The sequence below is a fragment of the Erinaceus europaeus genome, chromosome 17, assembly GCF_950295315.1.
Source record: "Erinaceus europaeus chromosome 17, mEriEur2.1, whole genome shotgun sequence".
NCBI classification, from domain to species: Eukaryota; Metazoa; Chordata; class Mammalia; order Eulipotyphla; family Erinaceidae; genus Erinaceus; species Erinaceus europaeus.
In genome coordinates this window covers 74,936,429-74,962,360 of record NC_080178.1, presented here as the reverse complement: position 1 = coordinate 74,962,360, position 25,932 = coordinate 74,936,429, and the positions used below count along the sequence as shown (strand labels likewise).

Sequence of the window (25,932 nt, the reverse complement as noted above, 5' to 3'; positions counted from 1 at the left end):
AAATACGTATTTAAATTACAAAAACCTTTTTCACTTTCTAGTTCCTCAAAGTATTTCATAATAATTAACCCAGAAAGTCAAAGAAAAATGCTAATGGAAACCTGAATATCATAAAAACAAATTTGGCAATGCTTTGACTTGACAACTCTCCCCATCAAAAGCAAACTCAGAAATTACGGAAGCCAGACCTATCTTGTGCACCCCATGAAGATCTTTGGTCCATACTCCCAGAGGGATAAAGAACAGGGAAGCTTCCAATGGAGGGGATGGGATACAGAACTCTGGTGGTGGGAACTGTGTGGAATTGTGCCCCTCTTATCCCACAGTCTTGTCCATCATTATTAAATCACTACTAGAAAATACAGTGTGTCTGTGTGACCTGTGAACGGCACGGTGGATAAAGAGCTGGACTCTCTATCATGAGGATCTCAGTTGAAGTTGATGTTCTGGTGCCCTTTTCTCTCTTCTCCCCTATCTCGTTAAAAATAATAATAGTAATAAAGTGTCTTTTAAAAAATTACCTGCACTGACTTTTTTCATCTTTTTTATAATAAACTCAAAATTTAATAGCTTTAATACTTTTAAAAATATTACCCATGGATCAACACTTGTGAATTACAACACAGTGAGATGTGTGTTTCTCTCATCAGGACCACTCTGTATTTGTATCTGTAATACAAATAGCTTTCATACATCTCTATTTATTTTCTTTTGTTGCCCTTGTTGTTTTATTGTGGTTATTATTGCTGTTGTTGTTGTTGATGATATCATCGTTGTTAGATAGGACAGAAAGAAATGGAAGACAGAGAGGGGGAGAGAAAGATAGACACCTGCAGACCTACTTCACTGCCTGTGAAGCGATTCCCCTGCAGGTGCGGAGCCCGGGGCTCCAACCGGGATCCTTACGCTTTGGGCCACCTGAGCTTAACCCGCTGCGCTACCGCCTGACCCCACATCTCTATATATTTTTTCAGTAGCAAGTATTCCACAAATACTTGTTGAATGAAGCTCAGAGAAGTGCCTTAATTTCACATTTGAACAGTTTCAATATCAAACCAACAATTCAAATCTGCTATTATAGATGCTGGAAACTAAAAATCAGCTACACAAAGAACAATACAATAAGTTTCTTACAATTAAGTGCCAGAAAAAGTTTGCATCGTTTGAGAAATAAGCACATTCCTTTCTTATAGGGTGCCATTATACAACAATAATGTTAGTTTCTTTCTTTCTTTTTTCTTTTGCCTCCAGGGTTATTGCTGGGACTGGGTGCCTGCACTAGGAATCCAATGCTGCTGGAGGCCATTTTTTCCCCTTTTTGTTGCCCTTGTTTATCGTTATAGTTGTTATTATTGTTGCTGTTGGATAAGACAGAGAGAAATCGAGAGAGGAGGGGAAGACAGAGAGGAGGAGAGAAAGATAGACACCTGCAGACCTGCTTTACCAAAGCGACCCCCTCTCCCCCCCCCCCCGCAGGTGGGGAGTTGGGGGCTCAAACTGGGACCTTATGTGCTAGTCCTTGCACTTCGCACCATGTGTGCTAACCCGCTGCACTACCATCTGAACCCCCCCCATGCTCGTTTCTTATTCTGCAATCACAGGATAGCTGAAAATCTAATATTTTACTCAATTCAACTAAAATAAAGTCCCCCATTTCATTACTTGAAAACAACTGATTTTCTTTCAAGAATTACAAAGAGCTTCTTTTCTGGAAGTACATGGAAACCTACTATTACAACAGCAGTAGGGTCCGAGGTGCTTAATGGCCGTGCACAGTCCACAGGATCACCTACCTGGTCTGGCCCTGCGGAGGCCACTACAGCACATCTAGGAGTTTTTTCATAGTAACAGTAAGTGATAATTTTTAAGCTGATAGTTTAATTTTTTTAATTATTTATTTAATTATTTATGAGAATGACAGGAGGAGAGAGAGAACTAAACATCACACCGGTACATGTGCTGCTGGGGGTTAAACTCAGGACCTCATGCTTGAGAGTCCAGTGCTTTATCCATTGCACCACCTCCCAGCTCACAATAGTTTAATTTTTTATTTAAATGTTTTTAATTGTGGTCCAGGAGGTGGCACAGTGGCTAAGGCACTAGACTCTCAAGCATGAGGTCCTGAGTTCAATCCCCGGCAACACATGTACCAGAGTGATGTCTGGTTCTTTCTCTCTCTCTCTCTCTCTCTCTCCTATATTTCTCATTAATAAATAAATAAAATCCTAAAAAAAAAAAAACTTAAAAAATGTTTTCAATTATCTTTATTTATTTATTGGATAGAGACAGCCAGAAATGGAGAGGGAAGGGGTGATAGAGAGGGAGAGAGACAAAACAACACTTACAACACTGCTTCATCACTCACAAAGCTTCCCCCGCAGGTGGAAACATGTTCAACTAGGTATGCCACCATCCAACCATAGGAAAAAATGGGCAAAAACATAAGATTGACAGGCAGGCAGGCAAGACAGCTATAGAAATAATAGTCAACCCATATCTATGACCTTGGGAGGACCACTGCAGTTACCATGAAGGGAATGGAACACAGAACTCTGGCAGTGGAAACAGTGTGGAGTTGAACTCCTGTAATCTTATAATTTTGTAAACCAATATTAAAACACCAATTTAAAAAATTGTCTTCTACCTCTTAAAGAAAAAGTCACACTTTCTAAGCGCATAATTAAATTCCACCAATATCTTTGCATTAAATATTATCTTCTTAGGGCATACTTTTTAAAGAGATCAGAAAGGAAGCAACAGCGGGACATTCCTACCTCCCTAGAGTAAACAAGCTAGTCAGATTTCACAGTAACTAGCAGGAAAAGACTGGGTATCACAAAGGATGAGACTGCTGGAGGAAGAAAAGGTACCAAAAAATAGATCATTGGTGCCACACTGAAAACAAAGGGACCCATCACTTCATCTCATGCCCGCACCTTCCCCCAAGTTGTTCTTAAACAATAAACTACTGTGATTATTGTCCTTTTCACCTCGACCACCCTCACATTTTGACTCATCTGCTTTCTTCTATTTATTCTGTTGTTTTTAACCCCACTTTCAGGAACCCACACAGATCTCTACAGTGCAATTTACCTAAAGGATTTTCACTCTTTCTATAAGCACCTGGTGCCCTCTTGTTGCCAATCTAACAAGTTCTCTCCTGTCTCCATAAAGATCCTTTTCAAAAGTGAGAAAAAGCTCGCTTAAAAATCATCAAATTGCCCATTTACCTGCTACCTGATATCCCATGGTTTCCTTTATTAATATTTATTTGTTTGTTTTGTTATTAGAGACAGAGAATTTGAAAGGAGAGAGAAAACAGAAAAGGAGAGAGACAGAGAGACAACTGCAACCCTGCTTCACCACTTGTGAAGCTTGGCCCCTGCAGGTGGGGACCAGGGGTTTGAACCTGGGTCCTTGCACACTGTAATGTGTGTGCTTAACCAGACGTACCACTAGCTGGCCCAGTCCATGGTTCTTCATTGCATCTTCATTATCCTCAAAATCTCCTACAACGGTGTAAGGATCCTGGTTCGAGTCCCAGGCTCCCCACCTGCAGGGGAGTCGCTTCACAGGCGGTGAAGCAAGTCTGCAAGTGTCTATCTTTCTCTCCCCATCTCTGTCTTCCCGTCCTCTCTCCATTTCTCTCTGTTCTATCCAACAACAACATCGATAACAACAACAATAATAACTACAACAGTAAAAAAACAAGGGCATCAAAAGGGAAAATAAATATTAAATTTTTTTTTAAATCAATGAAGTTTAGCAATCCAGAAGGTGCCACAGTGGCTAGAGAATTGAACTTGAAAGCATGAAGTTCCAAGTTCGATCCCTAGCATCACACGTACCAGAGTGATACTCTGGTGTCCTCTCTCTCTCTCTAATAAATAAGTACATTTAAAAAAATAAAATAGGGGCCAAGGTGGTGGCACATCCAGTATAGCACATATGTTACTATGAGCAAGGACCCTGGTTCAAGTCCTTGGTCCCCACCTGCAGGAGGCAAGCTTCATAAGTGGTGGAGAAATGCTGGTGTCTCTACTACTATCCCTCTTGCTTCCTCTCTCACTCTGTTTCTGTCTCTATTAGGAAAAAAAAAGGAAGAAAGAAAGAAAGGAAAGGCAGTAATGGAGGAGGGGAGGGAAGATGAGGGAGAAGGAGGGAGAGAAGATGGGGGAAGTCGCAGGGGGGGAAGGAGGGAGAAAGGGAAGGGAGGGGGAGGGGGAGAAGCAGGAGGAAGGGAGTGAAGGCTGGCATTTGCGACTGTTGGGCTCACCATGCAGGAGCCCCAGCAAAACCCTCGTGGCAAAGTAAAGAAATAAAGTTAATAGAGCTGAATATATTCAGAGCTGTACAATCATTGTTTAGAACAGCTTTATTTATCACACTCTCCCTCCAAAGAAACCTCGTATCCCTCAGCAGTCACTCCTCATCTCCCCCTACTGCAATCCTAGTCCCTCCATAACTGCCAGCCCACCCTGTCTATAGATTTGCTTGTGCTGGACAGAGGTTGCCCATCTTGCAATATGGAGGCATCTGTGATTAACTTGGCTTCTCGCGTTTGCTTGTACTTTTCTTACACTTCTCAGATTTTCTTCCTTGTTATTAATGTGTTCATTGTCCCTTTCGGCTAGACCTAAACTACTTGAAAGCAAAAAGCAGTAGAGAGGGTGGGTGTAGATAGCATAATGGTTATCCCAAGAGACTCTCATGCCTAAGGCTCCAAAGTCCCTGGTTCAATCCCCTGCACCACCATAAACCAGAGCTGAGCAGTGTTCTGGTAAAGAAAAGAAAAGAAAAGAAAAGAAAAGAAAAGAAAAGAAAAGAAAAGAAAAGAAAAGGAAAGAAAAGAAAAGGAAAGAGAAAGCAAGGAATACCCTCAGTGCTTAGCATAATCCCTTGTACACAGCAGGCACTATATAAAATGTATTGCAGGGACCAGGGAGATAACACAGTTTACACAACAGACTTATGTCTGAGGCTCTAAAGGGCCCAGCTTTAATCCCCAACACCTATAAACCATAAAAAAAAAAAAAAAAGTATTGATAACGGAGATTTTTTTCACCATTTTTAAAATCTATCAGGGCTATTGCTGGGGCAGGATGCCTACACAATAAATTCAGTGCTGCCAATGGTCTTTCCTTTTCCTTCTCCTTATTCTTGTTTATTTGTTAGGACAGAGAGAAATCCAGAGGGGAAGGGAGCTAGAAAGAGAGAGAAAGAGAAAAAGAGAGACACCTGCAGCACTGCTTCACTACTCGTGAAGCTTTTCCCTTACAGGTGGGGGCTCGAACCCAGGTCCTTGCCCATGGTAACATATGCACTCAAATAGGTGTGCCACCACTGTCCATCCCTCCTGCCCCCTTTTTTAAAAAATTTATTTATTTTCCTTTTAAACTTTCTGGTCTTGCCTTTCCCATATGAATTTTTATTGTCAACTATTTTCTTACTAGATTAAAAATAAGCATTTTTTTCTTTTTTTTTTACTAGAGCACTGTTTAGGTCTGTCTTAAGAGGGTGTAGGGGGCTGAATCTAGAACTTTGTGGTCCAGGAGGTGGCGCAGTGGATAAAGCACTAGATTCTCAACCATGAGGTCCTGAGTTCGATCCCCGGCAGCACATGTACCAGAGTGACGGCTGGTTCTTTCTCTCCTCCTATGTCTTTCATGAATAAATAAATTCTTTAAAAAAAAATAATGAGCCTGGAACTTTGGAGCCTCAGGCATGAAGTGTTTTTGTAAAACCATTATGCTACCTCCCCCACCGTGAGCAAATTTTTAATAATTCCTCTGCTCTTTAAAAATCTGATTAAGGAGTATAGTTCAATCTATTAGAACAAAGACATTGCTTGTCCGAGGCCTCAGAGGTCACAAGTCCAATCCCCTGCACCACTGTATTCCAGAATTCAGCAGTGCTTGTCCCTCCCTGTGTGCTCATTCTCTCATAGGCACAAACAACACTGGGGGCTTTCTTTCTTTCCCCTCCGCCTGCATTCTCTCTAGCCTCACACCGGCTCTTTTCCGGCTCTTCATTCTCTTTACTGTCTAACTCCACTTATCTTAACCACCTGTATTCACACTGAAGAATGCTGAAATAAACAAAGAAGCCTGCTACAAGATTCCCTTCACTCCCGTTCTACAGATACTTGTCAAGCACCTTCTGTTCACCAGGAATATCTGTCAAAGCTGGGGGCATACTAGAGTGAACCACATTGATGAAGTCTTGTTGCATAGAGCTCTTGTTGGGAAGACATGAAAAAGAGCACATAACAAATAAATCAAACTACATAGATTACTGATTGGAAGGAAACAGATTCTCGTACTAGAAAATTAGGGAAAAGGAAAATTACCAGATCTTAGGGAGCATTCAATCTATATGTATCATTATAGTCTTTGTTTTGGGTTTGTTTGTTTGTTTGTTTGTTTACCAGAGCACTGCTCAGCTCTGGATGATGGTGATGTGAGGGATTGAAACTAGGACTTTGGCGCCTCAGACATGAGAGTCTCTTTGCATAATTATTATATTGTCTACCCCCACCCTATATCATTATATTCTTTTCACTGTAAAAGGCACAGTATGAGAAATCTTACAGACACTATTGCTTAATAAATGGTGAAAAGTCCAACTGTAGCCCAACTAATAATCAACTTGACATGAGGTGAAAAGTATTAACATTTAGCTAACACTATACTGTTTAAAACCACAACTCTGTGATTCCAACTGACCATATAATTTTAATTAACTTATATTCACTTTCTAATTTCTATAGATAAGATCCAGGAATAGTATTACTTAGATTTTCGTACAATTATCAAATTCAGCTGTTTTAAATTAATGACCAGGGAGGGGGCAGAGTGGTAGAACACAGGACTTGCAAGCATGACATCCCCAGTTCAATTCCTGGAACCACTTATGCCTGAGTGATGTTTCCAGTTCCCTGTCATACACATATAAATAAACAGATCTTTAAAAATAATAAGCCAGTGAAATAAGACCTAACAATGTGGGGAAAAAAAGTGCTCTGCCATTGCATTTTTTGCAGTCCCAGACATAAAAGTCTTTGCTGATATTTTAAAATCTATTTTATAAAGGTTGGGCAGTGGCATAGCCAGTTGAGTGCACAGTTACTATGCTCAGAGACCTACAAAAGGGGAGGGGACAGAGCTTCACAAGCAGTGAAGCAGTATTGCAGGTGTCTCTCTCTCTCTCTCTCTCTCTCTCTCTCATACCTTCTTATTCCCCTCCTCCCCTCTCTATCCAACCAAATAAAAATTAATTAATTAAAATACATTTTATATTCCTTCAATTTATAAGATACCACCAAGACACAAAGAAACTACTTTTGGAGTCAGGAGATAGCTCATATAGTCCAGCACACACTTAACCATGTGAAGGACACAAGTTCAAGCTCCTAGCCACTGCACAGGATCACTGCAGAAGGAGGTTGCTTCACAAGCAGTGGACTGGTGTTGCGGTGTCTCTAGTTCTGTCTCTCACCTCTATTTAAAAAAAGTTCACGAGTGGTAAGATCATAAATCACAATGCCACAAAGCTCCAGCAGAAACTCTGGTAGGAAAAAAAGAAAGAAAGAAAGAAAGAAAGAAAGAAAGAAAGAAAGAAAGAAAGAAAGCAAGCAAGCAAGCAAGCCAGGGTAGATAGCATAGTGGTTATGCAAGGTGACCTTCACGTCTGGGTCTCCAAAGTCCCAAGTTCAATCCCCACACCACTATAAACCAGAGTGGAGCAGTGTTCTGCTTAAAAAAAAAAAAAAAAAAAAAAGGAAAGATTATTTTTTCCCACTGCACTAGGATGACCATAATAAATGCATTTAGGCCCACACAAATCCTCCAATCCTGTCAAACTTTTTTGTTTTGCTTTGTTCTAGACAGAAGGAATGAGGGGGTTTGTGGGGGGAAACACCACAGCACTAGTCCATCACTCACAGAGCTTTACTTGTACAGTGGTGGCCAGGGGGCTCAAACCCAGCTCCATTAATTTATATCAAGTTCACCTATTCCTTTCTCCACGTCACCAGTTTTTGATTTTAGATTATTTTTTTTACTTTAAGAAATAATACACACCAGCAGAAAAAAAAAAATCTTTCCTTAATATTATGATGAGCTTAAACAATGAAAACAGTCTAGTAAAAGATAGTTCTCAAAAGCAGTTGCCTCATTCCTGTCTATAACCCAGGTTTGTTTAACTCATCCCCAGTATTTCAAAATAGATGCCAAACAAAAATCCTTAATGTGGGAGTTTAACTCAAAAGCTCACAAATTAAGCGAAGTCAGTGTTTCATTTGAAATAAATCAGTTACTTTTTCTATTTTTTTTTGTCTCAGAGCTAAGAAATAAGATATAGTTCATTTTAAATGTAAAACTTCGCACACTATGCAAATTCTGTCTGTGTGTCTAAGAAAAATAACAAACTTAATGAGGAATGTTAAAAAAAATCAGAACCCATTAGTTTAAAGATACATGGGAGCGGCCAAAGATGACAAGCACGCATCCAATTCAAAACACAGTGGGAAAGGGAATCGGCACTGAAACACATAAAGCAGTGTTTTGAATTCTTTTTCTCTGTGGGTATAATTGTACCTTAGTTTCTTATAATGATTTATTGAGGTAAATATTCTGTATGGTTTAGCAGCCCCGGCTTCAAAGTGTCAGGCACAGGCTCTCCTTTATTCATGAGGCAGCAGAGTATTGGGATGTGAATTCACTTCTGTATTCTGGGACTTGGCAAAGTTTGTTTTTAAGGTCCTTATAAAGAATTCATGTTGATGCAGTCTATTCAAATGTGGAAAACACTGTGCTATAATGAGTGAAATAGAAAAACCTTTATAGTAATTCTAGAGAAAAAAGTAAATAAATTGAAATAAGTCACACAGAATTACTTTCAGCCAAGTTGAGAATGCCCCTGAGTTCAACGTTTTTTGTTGTTTTTTTTTCAGGTTTAGGGAAGACTGCAGACCTCACCACTGGATGGGCTACTAAAATGGATACTGAACCTGTTAGCAATAAAAGAGAAAACACAATCTGAGATCTGAGAGAAACACAACTAAGTCTCCGTTTACACTATTCATGTAAGTTGAAAGTCTGTTGGCCCAGTTTTCGGTTGGCACATGCTCTATCGCCCTGGAATCCAGGTATAGCCAACATCAACCAGTAATAACAATTGCACAGTAGTTTATGAAAGATTCTCATACAGCAACTTGATGGTCTGGAGTGGGAGAGTGAGTAGCTGACCAAGTAAGTGTTCATTGAAAGCATCATACCAACAGAAGAGGCTGAAGGCACAGAGCCCTACCTGAGAACTCACGGATCTTGCGCTTGACTATGCCAAGACTTGAGGAGGAGATGCTTACTGTCACCAAGAAGTACATGTGCCTCATCTGTATAAGCTTAGCATGAAATGGAAATTTAACCTGACTGGACAGTGGTTCTTTGGTGCATCCATAATCCTACCCATCTGCCAGAGTGCTTTGATGATTCCCCACAAAGTTCTGCGTGTGCGTGTGCGTGTGCGTGTGTGTGTGTTTTGCCAGTTTGAGGGTATAGGTGCCAGTTAAAAGTAATTTTCTTTAAAAAAAAAATAGTACTGGGAGTCGGGCTGTAGCGCAGTGGGTTAAGCACATGTGGTGCAAAGCACAAGGACCGGTATAACAATCCGGGTTCGAGCCCCCGGCTCCCCACCTGCAGGGCAGTCGCTTCACAGGTGGTGAAGCAGGTCTGCAGGTGTCTGTCTTTCTCTCCCCCTCTCTGTCTTCCCCTCCTCTCTCCATTTCTCTCTGTCCTATCCAGCAACAACAACATCAATAATAATAATAACCACAACAATAATAACTACAACAGTAAAACAACAAGGACAACAAAAGGGAATAAATAAATCAATAAATTTTTTTTTTAAAAGCACATATAGTACAAAAATGTTATCTACATTTTGGGCAGAAGCCTATTTCCCGATAATGCTTATCAGACTTTCAATTTTACTTCAGTTGAGACAGTATTTCTGTGCTGAGAGATTGCTCACCTGGGAGAACACATTTGCCACACCAGGTATGATGCTCCAGGGCCAAATGCTAGCCTGCAGGAGAGCACTACAGTGACAGGGGAAGATCCACAGATGGTAGCATGGTGCCGCAATTCTCTCACTCCCTCCCCACCACCTCATAAAAAGAGTAAAAACTTGATCGAGGAGCAGTGGAATCATATATGCAAGGCCCTTGCACCAAGTAAATTAAATAAATAAAATATATTTAAGAGAAACTTCTACGTTACATTCATTTATCTTTTTAAAAAATTCTTTCCTTTTTTAAGATCCTTGATTTTTAAATTTTATTTATTTATTTTTTTATTGCATAGAAACAGGGAATTGAGAGGGGAGGGAGAAACGGAGAGAGACAAAGAGACACCTGCAGATCTGCATCGGCACTTGTGAAGTGGCCCCCCCTGCAGGTGGGGGCCAGGGGCTTGAAACCGGGTTCTTGTGCACTGTAGTGTGTGTGCTTCCCCCCCCCCCTTTTTTTTTTTCCTCCAGGGTGATTGCTGGGCTCGGTGCCTGCACCATGAATCCACCGCTCCTGGAGGCCATTTTTTCCCTTTTTGTTACCCTTGTTGTTATAGCCTCGTTGCGGTTATGGCCATTCTTGATGTTGTTTGTTGTTGGATAGGACAGAGAGAAATGGAGAGAGGAGAGGGAGACAGAGAGGGGGAGAGAAAGACAGACACCTGCGCAGCCGCTTCACCGCCAGTGAAGCGACTCCCCTGCAGGTGGGGAGCCGGGACTCCAAACGGGATCCTTATGCCGGTCCTTGCGCTTTGCGCCACGTGCGCTTAACCCTCTGCGCCACCGCCTGACTCCCCGTAGTGTGTGTGCTTAAGCAGGTGTGGCCCCGCCTGGTTCCCATTATATTCATCTCTCTACGTTCACTTTCCCTTCCCTTCACTCATGAGCACTGAACACAAATCAACAACTCCCTTCTTCAGGAAACACAGTCTACCCTTAGTCTCAAAGTACCACAGTCTTAATTTGCTAGATGCCTTCCTCACCTACCTCCTATTACCTACCTCCTATTAGGTCCTTCAGTCACACTCCAAAGCTAACCTTGTCAGAGTGAGGACTATAAAAGCTGAATAAGGCAAGAGACCGGCACACCTTAATGATGACTCGTTAGTCACTACCAGGCCACCCCATCACCTGGGGCTGAGTCAGGGAGTCCTGGGATTCCCACACAGACATGATGGGCCTCCACCTCTAACAGATCCTTCTCACCACTGTCACTGGTCATCTCCACCAGGAACAGCATAATGGACCCTTGTGGGCCCTGATAGGACCTTACCCTCAAGTGGATCAACAATGGTAGGGACTGTTCCATTTTCCAAAGGGAGACTGGATAACATACTCTACCTACCATGCAGGGAAGATGGGTCCTGAAATTAGTGCAGCCTGGAATGTTCCTAGCCGTGACCACAGAATGTGAGCTCAGACCTATAGGGATGCAAAGGTTACACAGGCTCCTGTGATGAATATGAGGCCCAGATCAAATTGATGGGGTTTACAGTCAACAATATTTATATATTTTTTTCCGTATTTGGGAGCTACTCTCTTCCCTGAGCCAGCTTTCTAATCCTTTTTCCAACTATGACACCATCTCCCTAGACAATACCTTGGGTCCATCTGCATATTAGATGTCAGGCTCAGGCAAAAATTAGTAAAGTCATGGGCCCCTTGGAATATATATAAAATAGATCTACAAGCTTTTTCCAAAATGGAGACTCCAAATCTTCATCTGCAATACTCTTGCCTTTAGATTCATGATTAGTTGACAATTTGTTCTGCTTTATATCTTAACTCTTTTTCAGCCACCAGGTTCTAGATGCTACCATGATGCCAACCTGACTTTCCTGGGCAGACGACCCCACCATGTGGAGCCCTGCCTCCCCAGAGCCCTGACCCAACAGGGAAAGAGAGAGACAGGCTGGGAGTAGGGATCGACCTGCCAATGCCCATGTACAGCAGGGAGACAATTACAGAAGCCAGACCTTTCACCTTCTGCAGGCCATAATGATCCTGGGTCCATACTCCCAAAGGGATAAAGAATAGGAAAGCTTTCAAGAGAGGGGAATGGATATGGAGTTCTGGTGGTGGAACTGTGTGGATTTGTACCCCTCTTATCCTATGGTCTTGTCAATATTTCCATTTTATAAATAAAAATTAAAAAATGAAACCATGATACCCACCCCAATTTATCCATTTCCCCCATCTGATAAACAGAAAGCCTATTTAAATTCAACTTGGGGTGAGTCGTGCAGTACTGCAGCGGGTTAAGCGCAGGAGGCGCAAAATACAAGGATGGGCATAAGGATCCTGGTTCGAGCCCCCTGCTCCCCACCTGTAGGGAAGTCACTTCACAGGCGGTGAAGCAGGTCTTCAGGTGTCTTTCTCTCCCCCTCTGTCTTCCCCTCCTCTCTCCATTTCTCTCTGTCCTACCTAATAACGACGACATCAATAACAACGATAATAACTACAACAACAATAAAAAAGGGTAACAAAAGGGAAAATATATAAATATAATCATAAATAAATAAATAAATCCAACTCAGGGGGCCAGGCGGTGGCACACCTGGTTAAGCATACACATTACAATCCCAAGGACCCAGGTTCAAGCCCCTGGACATGACCTGCAGGGGGAAAGCTTCACAAGTGGTAAAGCACAGCTGCAGGTGTCTCTCTGTCTCTCTCACTCTCTAACTCCTCCTCCCCTCTCAATTTCTGTCTCTATCCAATAAAATAAATAAATTCAAATTAGAAACCTAATGATCATTCTTTATTCTTCCTTTTTATTATCCTTAATACTCAAGTCATCAAGATGCCTGTCCTATTATCTTTGCCAACAAAGATATTTATTTATTTATTTATTGCCTCCAGGATTATCGCTGGGGCTAGGTGCCTGTACTATGAGTCCATTCCTCCTGGAGGCCATTTTTCACATTTTTGTTGACCTTGTTGTTATTGTCATTGTTGTTATTGCTGTTATTGTTGGAGAGGACAGAGGGAAATTGAGAGGAGGGGAAGACAGAGAAAGGGAGAGAAAGATAAAACACCTGCAGACCTGCTTCAAGACTTATGAAGTGATAGCCACCCCCCCTCCTCAGATAGGGAGCCAGGACTCAAACAGGATCCCACTGTGCTACCACCCGGCCCCCCAAAGATATCTTTTTATCATTTCCCTGTGAAGGGTATGTCAGGGGCTAGGTGGTGGTGCACCTGGTTGAGTGCACAAGGACTCAGATTTGAGCCCCTGCCCCCCACTTGCAAGGGGGAAGCTTCACAAGTGATGAAGCGCTGTTGCAGGTGTCTCTCTCCTTCTCAATATTGCCCTCCCCTCTCAATTTCTCTCTGGCCTATCCAATTACAAAAAAATTTAAAAGGAAATAATGTCTACTTGCAAATAGGTATTTTCAAAATAAAAGGTTAGAGAAATAGCTGTCATTAACCTCTAGGACTCTCTCCTAAAGAGATCTCTGTCTATCTCCTTCCCTATCTTCTAAGTAACTACATACACTTTTCCAAAAAGTATTTAAATAATAAAATATAAACCATACCGTAAGCATTACTGCAAATGATAAATATTTCGAGTTTATGTCGGTTATCTTAATAAACGAGACATCATTTACAGCCCTGTTCTATGAAAAGAAAAATCTGTTTCTGACAAGGGAACCGGGGTGAGGAGGGGGACTTAGGGAGTGCTCAGGGGCCACTGGATATCTGGTGTTCTGTGGTAGAGGATGCCAGTTTGGTGGAGAATAAGGTGTGCTGACACCTATCTTGAGGAGATGTAGAACTCTACTCCTGTGATAACAATCATGTAAATGAACATTTCCTCAACAAAATGATTTTAAAAAACCAACCAAACGAACAAACAAAAACCCTTACTTCTACAGAACTTTTGTTTGACTGATTTCCAACTTCCCTTAAGACACTATGATAAGACCCCAGTAAGGACCCGCACAAGGATGAGGGTTCGGTTCCCCGCTCCCCACCTGCAGGGGAGTCAAATTATAAGCAGTGAAGCAGGTCTGCAGGTGTCTCTCTTTCTCTCTCCCCCCTCTATCTCCCCTCCCCTCTCAATTTCTCTCTGTGCTATTCAAAAAATCTAAAAATAACCACAGCAGCAGTGGATTCATAGTGTAGGCACACAGCCCTAGCTATAAACCTAGAGGTAAAAAAAAAAAAAAAAAAAAGGTAATCTTAGGGGTCAGGCAGTGGCGCACCCCATTGACAGTATGTTACCAGGCCCAAGGCCCCAGGCACACACCCTAGCCCCTACCTGCAATGGAGAAGCTTCAAGAGTGGAAAAACAGGGAGTCAGCGGTAGCGCAGTGGGTTAAGCGCAGGTGGCAGGTTAACCGCGCTAAGGATCCCGGCTCAAGGCCCCGGCTCCCCACCTGCAGGGGAGTCGCTTCACAAGCGGTGAAGCAGATCTGCAGGTGTCTCTCTTTCTCTCCTCCTCTCTGTCTTCCCCTCCTCTCTCCATTTCTCTCTGTCCTATTGACGACATCATCAACAACAACAATAATAATCAACACAACAATGATCAAACAACAAAGGCAACAAAAGGGAACAAATAAATATTTTTTAAAAAGTGGAAAAACAATAGTGTGTGGGGTCTCTCTCTCTATCTGCTCCTTCCCTCTCAATTCTGTTTTTACTCAGTAAGTAACAAATAAAATATTTTAATTGACAATCCATGCCTTTTAAACATTTTTTAAATTTTATTCTTTATAAAGATATGAAACATTTGCATACAACAAAGTACTGTATTCAAAACAAAGTAGTTTCAATGTGCATTGTCACTTTCTCTTTTACTTTTTAATGACTTCTTAAACAAGTTTAAGAGCAACAAAATCAAGAGATTTGGAGTCCTGCTGGACACACACCTACCTGAGAGCTACTCTGGGTTCCTAAGATTTCAAGGAAATATCATTAATTCTCTCTGTGGGGACTCAGGCTGTAGCACAGCGGGTTAAGCGCAGGTGGCACAGAGCACAAGGACCTGCGTAAGGATCCCAGGTTGAGCCCCCAGCTCCCCACCTGCAGGGGAGTTGCTTCACAGGCGGTGAAGCAGGTCTGCAGGTGTCTATCTTTAAGGGAGCCGTGTGGTGGCACACCTGGTTGAGCACACATATTACAGTGCACAAGGACCGGGGTTCAAGCCCCTGGTCCACACCGGCAGGGGGAAAGCTTTGTGAGTGGTGAAGCAGTGCTGCAGGCGTTTCTCTTGTCTCTCTACCTGTCTCTCTCCCTGTCTATCTCCCCTCCTCCTCTCAATTTCTGGCTGTCTCTATCCAATAAAGAAAGAAAGATAATAAAAAAAACTAAAAAAATATATACCTTTGTGTCCTTCAGACTTTAGAAAGAGAAGGAGAAGAGTAGGAAATGAGGAATCAGCTGTTTTTCTGGCTCAAAAACTTAAAATAAGCTGTGGTAACATCTTTTAATTCTGATCTTTCCATGTTTAATTTTTTTTTTTAACTATTTGTTTTGGGGAGGAAGGAGAGTTCCAAGAAAGGCTTTCATAACAGGTTCAAAAGTATAAAAGCCATTTCAAGCTCTAGGCATTTGTAGCCTTTTATTTCTTTAGTCCTTGAAAGGGCTTTTTAAATGTTAACAGCTAGGCTAGGACTGCTTTCCTATACTGAATTTCAGGCTTTGTAGTCTTGAGTTCTTCCCTACTCTCAATCGCCCAGTAACCTTCACACCATCTTTCCTTTTCAAAGTAAAACAAACAACAATAAGAAAAAGATTTTATTCATCATGGTGTGTGTACAGGCAGACATCTAAGATCCCATAGAGTGGTCACCTCTTGAAATGTAGAGAATCACAATATTTTTTGCTTTGTTTATAATAATAGGCCCCAAATGGAACCACTTATGCAAAGCCTAATCACCAAACCAAACCTTAATTGGATTACAGTTTTTGTTTTTCTCAAAAAAAAAAAAAAATTGCATCTTGGGCAGGGGAGATAGCATTATGGCTATGCAAAAAGACTCCCGTGCCTGAGGCTCCAAGGTGGCACTTTAATCCTTTGAAACACCATAAATCTGAGCTGTGCAGTACTCCGGTAAAAAAAATAAAATAATAAAATAAATAAATAAATAAAACTTACGTTAATAAGAAGTCACCTGGCCAGCAACAATAAGGTAGTATGCCTGACAGACCCTGCTAACCTCTAAAAGAAAATGCTAAGCTTTTTGTCTGTACAAATTCCTTGCTAATATACCGTTTTATTATTTTTTTATTTTAAGTTATTTTTAATTTAGAATTATTTTAACTTAAAATATTTTGTAGATTTTATTTTTATTTGAAATAAAATTAATAAAGATATTATTTGGTATAGCTCCTCAGAACTCTTCTTTTTTAAGTTACTTATTATTACTATTGTTGTTGTTTTGCTCAGGACTATCACAGGGGCTTGGTGTGGTGCCGGCACTATAAATCCACTGCTCTTGGTGGACATTTTTTCCACTTTTTTTTTTTTAAACCGGAGCACAGCTCAGCTCTGGCTTGTGGTGGTGCAGGGGATTGAACCTGGGACTTTGGAGCCTCAGGCATGAAAGTCTCTTTGCATAACGATTATGCTGTCTACCCTCTGCCCTCCTTTTTTTCTTTTCCTTTCTCCATTTTATTGGATAGGACAGAGAGAAATTGAGAGAGGAGGGGAAGACAGAGGGAGAGAGAGAGACACCTGCAGACCTGCTTCTCTACTTGTGAAGCTTCCCTGTTGCAGGTGAGGAGCGGAGACTCAATCAAACCCAGGTCCTTGAGTGGGTTCTTGCATTTAGGACTATGCCCACTTAACCAGGTGACCACCACCTGGATTCCAAAAATTATTTTTTTTATTATTACTGAGTGAGTAGGAGAGCAAAGCCCAGAGCATCTCTCTAGCACAAGCAATGCTAGGGATCAAATTCAAAACCTCATGCTTGAGTGTGGGACTATGTGGAAGTTTGGTAGAGCTTAGGGAAGCTCCCCCCATCTTCACGGATGGAGGTCTGAGAAGACACCTCTCTTATTAGCCTCTCTCCATAGAGATGAGCCAAGAGAGAAAAGTCTATCAGACTCAGCTTGCCTCTGTAAGACTCCTGAAATCCACAAAGAGCCTACATCCCCCACTGTCAGTCAAATGGTTGCACTCACTCAAAATTCACACATTCCACTTCACCTTTTGATCACAAAGGAAGAGCACATCCTGTCACACACTCCTAACACCAGACAAGTGAAAAGCCCCCCAAGACCTTATTTCCTGTAGCCCTTTTGATGTCTTTAAAGCCTTGTTCTTCCTCCTCTCTCTCACCTTACTGATTCAACCCCTATTTTTCTCTCAAATGCCTTCGGATAATTAAATGCCTGCATCAAGAGACTAATTGTATTGATCTTTATGTATCAACTCTTGTCATACCAGCCCCCTGCCAGAGGGGCATGCTGACCTTTAAGAAACCTGTGAATTCTGACGTATGTGAAAACTGTTCTTTGTCTAGCCTTCTATATCAACCCAAACCCTCCCCCCAATAAACGAGAGTGTTTGTACCAGAATCCTCCCTGAGTTTCTTTCTTTTCGTCCAGTCTCTTGAACTGGTGATGGGAATTCGGTAGCTTACCTTTCTAGCTGAGAGACCACCCACACGAGCTCCGACACTTGAGAATCCAACACGACTCACTGAGCCATTTCCAAGGCCACCAGAGCAACTTTTTTGTGTGTATGTGCCTCCAGGATTATCACTGTGGCTCAGTGCCTGCACTATGAATCCACTGCTCCTGGAAGCCATTTATCCCATTTTCATTGCCTTTGTTGTTGTTATTGTTGTTGTTGGATAGGACAGAGAAATGGAGAGAGGAGAGGAAGACAGGGGAGGAGAGAGAAAGACACCTGCAGACCTGCTTCACCACTTGCGAAGTGATTCCCCTGTAGGTGGGGAGCCATGGGCTCGGGTCCTTATGCTTCACACCATGTGCACTTAAACCGTTATGCTCCCACCTGGCCCTTCCCAGCAACTTTGTATCTGTGGTAAGGGATTCTGCCCAAATGATTCTTTGAATAAAATCAGTAAGATGTCTCAACTGTACTCAGCTGATTTAGTTTTCTACAGTTCCTTTACTATTTGATAATTTAACATGCTTTCATTTTTTTTAAAAAAAAAATGATACTCTAATGCTGCTGGACTTCTCGAGGACTGACTGTAGCAGTCCATGGACTTCGCAGCCAGCTGTCTTGGGACTCTGCAACGCCAGATCACCCCTCTCGCCCCTTGGCCTATCAGGCCCCCACTCCTCCGCCTATTAGGCAGCACCCCCTTCCACCCTTCAGGCAGCCCCACTCCACCTACCAGGCCTCCCCTTGGCCTCACGGTGGCTTTTGCTGCTCTCTTACTTATGGCTCCCTGTCTTATTCTAGTTCTTTTTAAAAACGCCTGCACAATACAGGTTTCTGTTCACCCCTACACTGTTATTCCCCTGACAGAAATGGAGTCTTTTACAGACATTGGCCCATTTAAATATGGCCCTAGATAAAAAGAAAGGGGGAAATGTAAGGAAATTGTGAGGATATGGTTGAGCTTGGCAAGGCTTGACCTGAGGAGTGCGTCTTTCCTGTCAGTCTCTCTCTCTACCGAGAGGTTGAGCAAGAAGGGACAGGAGTAACCCCAAAGGTGTGCCTCATCCTATCAGACTCCCTGTCTCACAAAGCACCCCACATTCCGGATACTATGGCCTATTTACATAATCATTGTTTTGCCTGAAAGATCCCCACCCATTCCATCCCTTTGATCTATCTTCTTTATACCTTGAGACCCTCCCCACCTGTAGGGTAACATTAATCCCACCAGTTAAAACCCTCAAAACAGTTGCCAAGGAAGTTTCTACCTTCCCAGCCCACTTTTGCCTTTCTCCACCCCCTTTCCTAGCCATTTCCGTTTCCGACTTGCCACTTCCGGTTCTATCCTATAAAAGCATTGTCTCTCTGATCAATAAAGTCATTGCATTACCACTCCGCCACGAGTTCAAGACTCTCTCTCCTGTGTTTCTGAGTGAGTAGCAGCCCAAGCTGGCTCCGGTCTAGTTCTCGCCAACCCAGAGAGCATGCGCCCAGGAAGAGGCACACCCATGCTAGCCAGGCATAATACAAAACTATTAAAGCAAAACTAACTTAAAAAATTGGTTAGTCCCCCTACTCCCTAGAAATGTTGAAATACAACCTTCAAAAATATAAGCGTCAGAAAAGTGATCTTTCTATATTCCTAAACTTAAAAAACTTAGGCAAAATGAAGATAGGACATAGTATTACCCTATTATAGAAAAAAATCATATAAATACAAGAAGTGTAGAACTGGCAAGACAGCTCACCTGGATAATGTGCCTGCTTTGCCCTGCATGTGGCCCAGGTTCTGGAGGGAATTTCCTGCTATGAGCTCTCTCGCCCTTTGTCTCTGTCTGGCAATGACAAAAAAAAAAAGTCTGAATTGTCATAATCCAAGGTCTTAACAGTGATTATTATTTCTAGGTGGTAAGGTGATAAATGTTTTTATAGGGCTGGGGAGACAGCATAATAGTTATGTGAAAGATATTTTTTCATGTCTGAAGCTCTAAAATCCTAGATTCAATCAGCAGCAGCACCATAAACCAGAGCTAAGCAGTGCTCTCGTAGCTCCCTGTGTGTGTCATTCTGTCATTAAAAAGAATGTTCCAGCAGGTGGCGCAGTGGGTAAAGTATTGGACTCTCAAGCATGATGTCCTGAGTTCAATCCCTGGCAGCACATGTACAGCCAGTGATGTCTGGTTCTTTCTCTCTCCTCCTATCTTTCTCTTTAATAAATAAATAAAATCTTAAGAAAAAGAGAGAGAAAGAGGAAGGAATGAAGATGGAAATGACAAAATCTTCTGAAATAAACAAATGTCTTTCTTCCCGCTTATATTTTAATTTTATTTATGATTGTCTCTAACAAATAAATAAAATTTAAAAAATATTGAGAGAGGAGGAGATAGGGAGAGACAGAGAGACCCTTGCAGCACTGCTTCACCATTCATAAAGCTTTCCCCCTGTAGGTGGGGACCAGGGCTAGAACCTGGGTTCTTGAGCACTGTAAAATGTGTGCTCAACCTGGTGCAACGCCACCCGGCCTCTTCCTGCTTATATTATAAGAGTACAAGAAGAGCTGGGTACTGGGCCACTAGTAGAGTGCACACGTCACCATGAATGAAGATGCAGATCCAAGGCTCCAATACCCACCAGCAGGGGAGAATCTTCATGAGCACTGGAGTGGTGCTGCAGGTTCTCACCTATGTCTGTCTGTCTGTCTGTCTCTCTCTTGCTCTCTCCTCCTCCCTCTCTCTCCCTCTTCCTCTACTCTCTCTCTCGCTACATTAGAAAAAAAAAATTAAAGGGAGTCAGAAGGTAGCGCAGCAGGTTAAGCTCATGTGGTGCGAAGTGCAAGGACTGGCCTAAGAATCCTGGTTCGAGCCCCCAACTCCCACCTGCAGGGGGGTGACTTCACAAGTGGTGAAGCAGGTCTGCAGGTGTCTGTCTTTCTCTCCCGCTCTCTGTCTTCCCCTCCTCTCTCCATTTCTGTCTTATCCAACAACAACATCAATAACAACAATAATAACTACAACAATAAAAAAGGCAACAAAAGGAAATAAATTAAAAATTAAAAAAAAATTAAAAGGCCTCCCAGACATCTAGCCCAAGTGATAACTCTGGGGGGAGAGGAAATAAAAATCATATACATTTTTATAAGGAAAATATTACTACTCTAAAAATAAGAGCTGTGTCATTATCATATGTGTCCTTAAAAATTCATACATATATGTAAATTTCAATTACATAACTAAAAATTATAAAGTATAATTTTTCAAATTGATAAAGTTAATGACTGACATTTCAAAATGATAGTCATAAATATTTTGAAAGAGAAAAAATGTCAAGTGTCATAGCTTTCATTTAATTTATAAACTAATGAGAAAGCAATAAGAAACAAAAGCCAATTCTTACAAGTTTTAACTTATAAAGATTTATGGGTTTTTTGTTTGCTTGTTTTATTTTGTTTTTTACCAGAGTACTGCTCAGCTCTGGCTTATGGTGGTTCGGAGGATTGAAGCTGGGACTATATGGATCCTCAGGCATGAGAGTCTCTTTGAATAACCATTATGCTATCTACCCCACCTGTCTTTTTTTTTTTTTAAAAATGAGAATGAACTCAGAACTTTATGCATGAACACCACCACTTTATGGCCTCCCCAGAACAACTTTCTGCCCCTTGTTTTTAAGAAAAAGGAAGTGTAATCCTACAATCACAAATAAAAAATGAAGAGAGAGAGAGACCTCAGCACCACTCTGCCCTTCAGAATTCCCCAGATGCTGTCCATGGAGCTCCTGTATGGTACCAGATCTCAAATCCAGGTCCTGATGCATATCAATCGACACATGAACTAGCTCTTCATCCCAGATCTTTATTTTTTACTGGACAAAACCTATTTGCATTGCCAAGAAAAGGGGTTATTTGAATTGTCATGGGCCCAAATAATTTGAACTATTTCCAATTTCCTACAATTCAACTTTTATCTCTACAAAATGGTAAAATACGTAGTCAAACAAAGATGATCAAAATTCAAGTTAGAATTAACTCTTGGAGGAATCCTTAGACGTTCCACATTCCCTTAAGGGAAATGAATGAGTGAATGAATGAATGAATAAGTAAATAAATAAATACCAGTAACCACTGTTCTCCTTTTCCAAATCTTTGACAAATCTGTAAATTGAACTAAAACTGTTACAAAGAAAATTTAAATTCAGGGAGAGGGGCGGTAGCGCAGCTGGTTAAGTGCATGTGGCGGGAAGCGCAAGGACAGGTGTAAGGATCCCGGTTTGAGCCCCCGGCTCCCTACCTGTAGGGGAGTCGTTTCACAGGCAGTGAAGCAGGTCTGCAGGTGTCTAGCTTTCTCTCCCCCTCTGTTTTTCCCTCCTCTCCATTTTTCTCTGTCCTATCTAACAACGATGACAACAATAATAACTACAACAACAACAACAACAAAAGGGCAACAAAAGGGAAAATAAATAAATATAAAAAATCTTTTTTTTTAATTTTAATTCCTTGAAGTCATGTGGCTAGGGAATTAGTTCAACTGGCAGAGTACAAAATTTATATGCCTGAGGGTCCCTCTCTCTTTTTTTCTTGTGAAATTGTATCTTATATAAAATAAACAAGAACAAATTCTTTTTTAAATCCTGGGCAAGTCAAGATAGCTCACCTAAGTGGTACACTTGCTTTGTCATGCAAATGACCCAGGTTATAATCTGGTTGCCACCACACTGGAAGAAGCCTTCTCTCCCTCTGTGTTTGTCTTTGTTCCTATGTGAAAAAAAAATCATCTCATAGTGATAAAGCCCTGACAATAACAAAAAAACAAAATGAAAAATAAACAACCCTTAGTGTCAGAAAACATAATATATTTTTCTTATCTGGTAGAAATGTTTAACAAAGTGTTTTATACAATTAAGGTGCATCAGAAAATGTTTGAGGTAGTACAACTTTAGAAAATTCAGATCAATTTAAAAAGTGGAACATTAATAAACATCATAAAAGTCATATGAAAAAGAAAAAAATGTATGAAGAAATTATGACTAGGAGCCAGAGAGATGGTGTAACACCAGACCTTCTGTCTTGTATTCATGAGGCCCTGGATTTGATCCCTGACACAGTATAAAAGCAAAAAAAAGACCAAAACAAGAAAAACAAAACAAAACAAAAAAATTCGTAAGTGACAGAACAATGCTGTGATCTCTCCAAAAAAAAAGTCTCTCTCTCTCTCTCCCTCCCTCCCTCCTTTCCTCCCCCTCTCCCTTCCTCCCACCAGGGCTATTAATGCTGGAGTTCAATGCAGTCTCTAGCAGCCAATTTTTTTTTTTCTTTCCTCTAGAGGACGAAAGACAGAGCAAGATAGAAACAGACAGAAAGAAGGAAAGACACCACCCCACTACCCTTGTAGCTTCTCTCCTGCAGGCGCTCCCATGGGGAAACCTGGACCTCGAACCCAGGTCCTTGTGTATTGTAGCATGTGCACTCCTCCAAGGTGAGGCACCATCTGTTCATTCTTTATGTATTTATTTTTGCTGCCAGGGGTTTTGCTGGGGAACCTGCACACTTCCACTGCTCTGAGTGAACTTTTTTTTTAGACAGGGACAGAGAGACTCTAGAGAGTAGGGGGAGAGACACAACAGTACTGTTCCATTGCTAATGAAACTTCCCCTGTGCAGATGCTCGAACCCTGGTCCTCAAGCATAGTAAAGTATGAATTCTACCAGGTGATCTACCTCTGGACCCAGTCTCTCTTTCTATCAGAAAAAGGTGGCCTGGAACAAAAATGCTCAGTGATGGCAATAAATAAATAAATAAATAAATAAATAAATAAATGTTAAAATCAGAATATAGACCTTCAACAAGTTCAATTCTCTCAACTTGTTTTTATGCAAAATGGAGGCTCCAGATGACTTCTCTACTCCATCTGCAGATGACAAATCTGGTCACCATGTAGAAAACACAACCAAGGAACCAGTAGAGGATAGAGTAGGATGATTACAAGTCTTAGTATTAGACAGGACAGAGAGAATTTGAGAGGGGAGAGGAGGAGAGACACCTGTTGACGTGCTTCACCACTTGTGAAGTTTCCACCCTGCAGGTTGGGAGCAGGCCCTCAAACCCAGGTTTTTGCGGATGGTAAACAGGGTGTACCACAGCCCCGCCCCAAAGGATACTTTCATGCTTACCAGGTTTCAGTCACATAGGACAAAACCCATTCGTGAGTGCATGACCCTTCCTTGCTGTCACTGTTTGTCAAGTCCTAGCTCGAAAACTTTTGGGTAAAAATTCCCTATCTTCTTCAGTGAAGATGAACTGCTCCCCTAACATTTCATCTGTAACTTCACAAGTTACTCCACCATGGTATAAGCGCCTTGAGGCAGGGAACTATGCATAATTTCTTCTGCTTTGCCTCAGATTTAGACACTGTCTGAAGCACCTAAGCATACTATATAAATGTTGGGTTATAATGGTACAAAGACAGTGCATCGGTTTTTGGAGTTGGATTTGAAGGACTAAATTCCAGTTTAGCAACTCACTTATTATTCCTATGATTAGCTTTTTTATTACTGTGTAATTTCACCTTTACCTACAGACTTCTTTTTTTTTTTTTTTTTTTAAAGTATTTTATTTATCTTTGAGAAAGGCACAGAGAAACACCAAAGCACTGCTCAGCTCTGGCTTATGGTGGTGCGGGGGGGATTGAACCTGGGACTTGGGAGCCTCAGGCATGACAGTCTCTTTGCATAACCAGCCCACCTATATAGACTTCTAAGAATCTGAGTAGATTCTTACTAAAAATGCTCCAGTATTTTAATGTTTTGTTACTTTTTGTTTTGTCACTATACTGTTTTATGATAACTTGAGATCTAGCCATGTAGGTGCCAAAAATTCTGCTAAATAAATGACACATTGTTAGCTTATTAAACTTTTTTGGACTTTCAACAGAAAAGCATCTAACAATTTAGGAAACTAAAATCCTTTCTTCTGTTTTTGTTTGTTGTTGTTTTTTTTGCTTACGGTGCCAGGGGTTGAACCTGGCAAGCCTCAGGCACTAAAGACTATCCTAAACCGCTAAAGAATACTATTTCTACACAAGTACTCAAACCAGAGTGGACTACTGAGTTGAGATGTTAACACAAAGCAATTTCAGAATGCTCTCAGAACTCCAAACGCACACTACATCTCCGTCCAACCATCTATTGGCTTCAGAGGAAGGTCAGAAAGTAATTAAAATGCCTCAAAACTTGAGGGTTTACATGTCACTGTATTGTGTACGTTTATGTTGTTGTGTAAAATTTCTATTTTTCTTTATATATATTATTGGATTGAGGCAGAAATTGAGAGGGGAGGTGGAGATAGAGGGGGAGAGGTAGAGAGACACCTGCAGCCCTGCTTCACCACTCCTGCAGCTTCCCTCCTACAAGTGGAGACCAAGGGCTTGAACCCCGGTCCTTGGGCACCGTCATGTGTGCACTTAACCAGGTGTGCCACCACCTGGCCCCTGGATTTCACCCATATGAAAACGTATCTGGGGTCGGTGGTAGACAGCATCATGGTTATGCAAAGAGACTCTCACGCCTGAGGTTCTGGAAGTCCCAGGTTCAATTCCCTGCACCACCATAAGCTAGAGCTAAGCAGGGCCCTAGTTAAAATAAATAAGTAAGTAAATAAAAATTAAAAGATGAATTGTCCTAAGTATCTCTTAAAAGAAAATAAAGGGATTTCGGGAAGAGTCGGAGTTGACTGATGAAGGTCCCCAAAGCCTACAGAGCAGCAAGGTCAAGGGGGCCACTCCCACGCCGCACAAAGCGAGTGAGCAGCTTACAGGATCCGCTCAAGTGAACCCACGTTTCTATACAAGGAGCCGGCACTCGTTTGGAAGAGAATGAGAAAGCGGCCAAACGGCCATGAGCATCTCCTCCCGGCCGCCTAGAAGTCCCCGAGGAGCAACACAAAACACGAGGGTGGAGACGGCAAGGAGCCATGTTTGGGGAAGGTTTTTGTCTTGAGAGCAAGTTCTCGTGAGAGTTTAAACCTTCTGCTTAAATCTAGGTGCTTCACTAGTCACGGTCATCTGTTCGTGGGGCAGCGGCTCACAGTAAAACGCGAAAAACCCGTCTAAGCCTCTTTCTGTGGCGACCAAGCTGGGCTCCCCTGCTCAACGCCATACCATCCGAGAAGCTCGCCCTCCACCAGCCGAGAAAGGCGGAGCCTCGAAGGGCACTCCCGCCACACTGCGCGAGAGGCTCCGCTGAGCTTTCTGGGAATTACAGTCCGGACTACCCGGCCTTCTCGG

General features: G+C 41.8%; 1 long non-coding RNA gene across 1 annotated transcript in view; it reads right to left on the bottom strand.

The window, feature by feature from the left end:
• LOC132533907 (uncharacterized) overlaps nt 1-23,016 on the bottom strand; it is a 49,380-nt gene extending 26,364 nt beyond the window's left edge. The window contains exons 1-2 of the long non-coding RNA XR_009545669.1: nt 22,306-23,016; nt 19,405-19,491 (exon numbers count right to left, since the gene is read on the bottom strand). This is a non-coding gene — a long non-coding RNA (uncharacterized LOC132533907). The remainder of the gene's footprint in view (nt 1-19,404; nt 19,492-22,305) is intronic.
• Nucleotides 23,017-25,932: the final 2,916 nt, after the last annotated feature.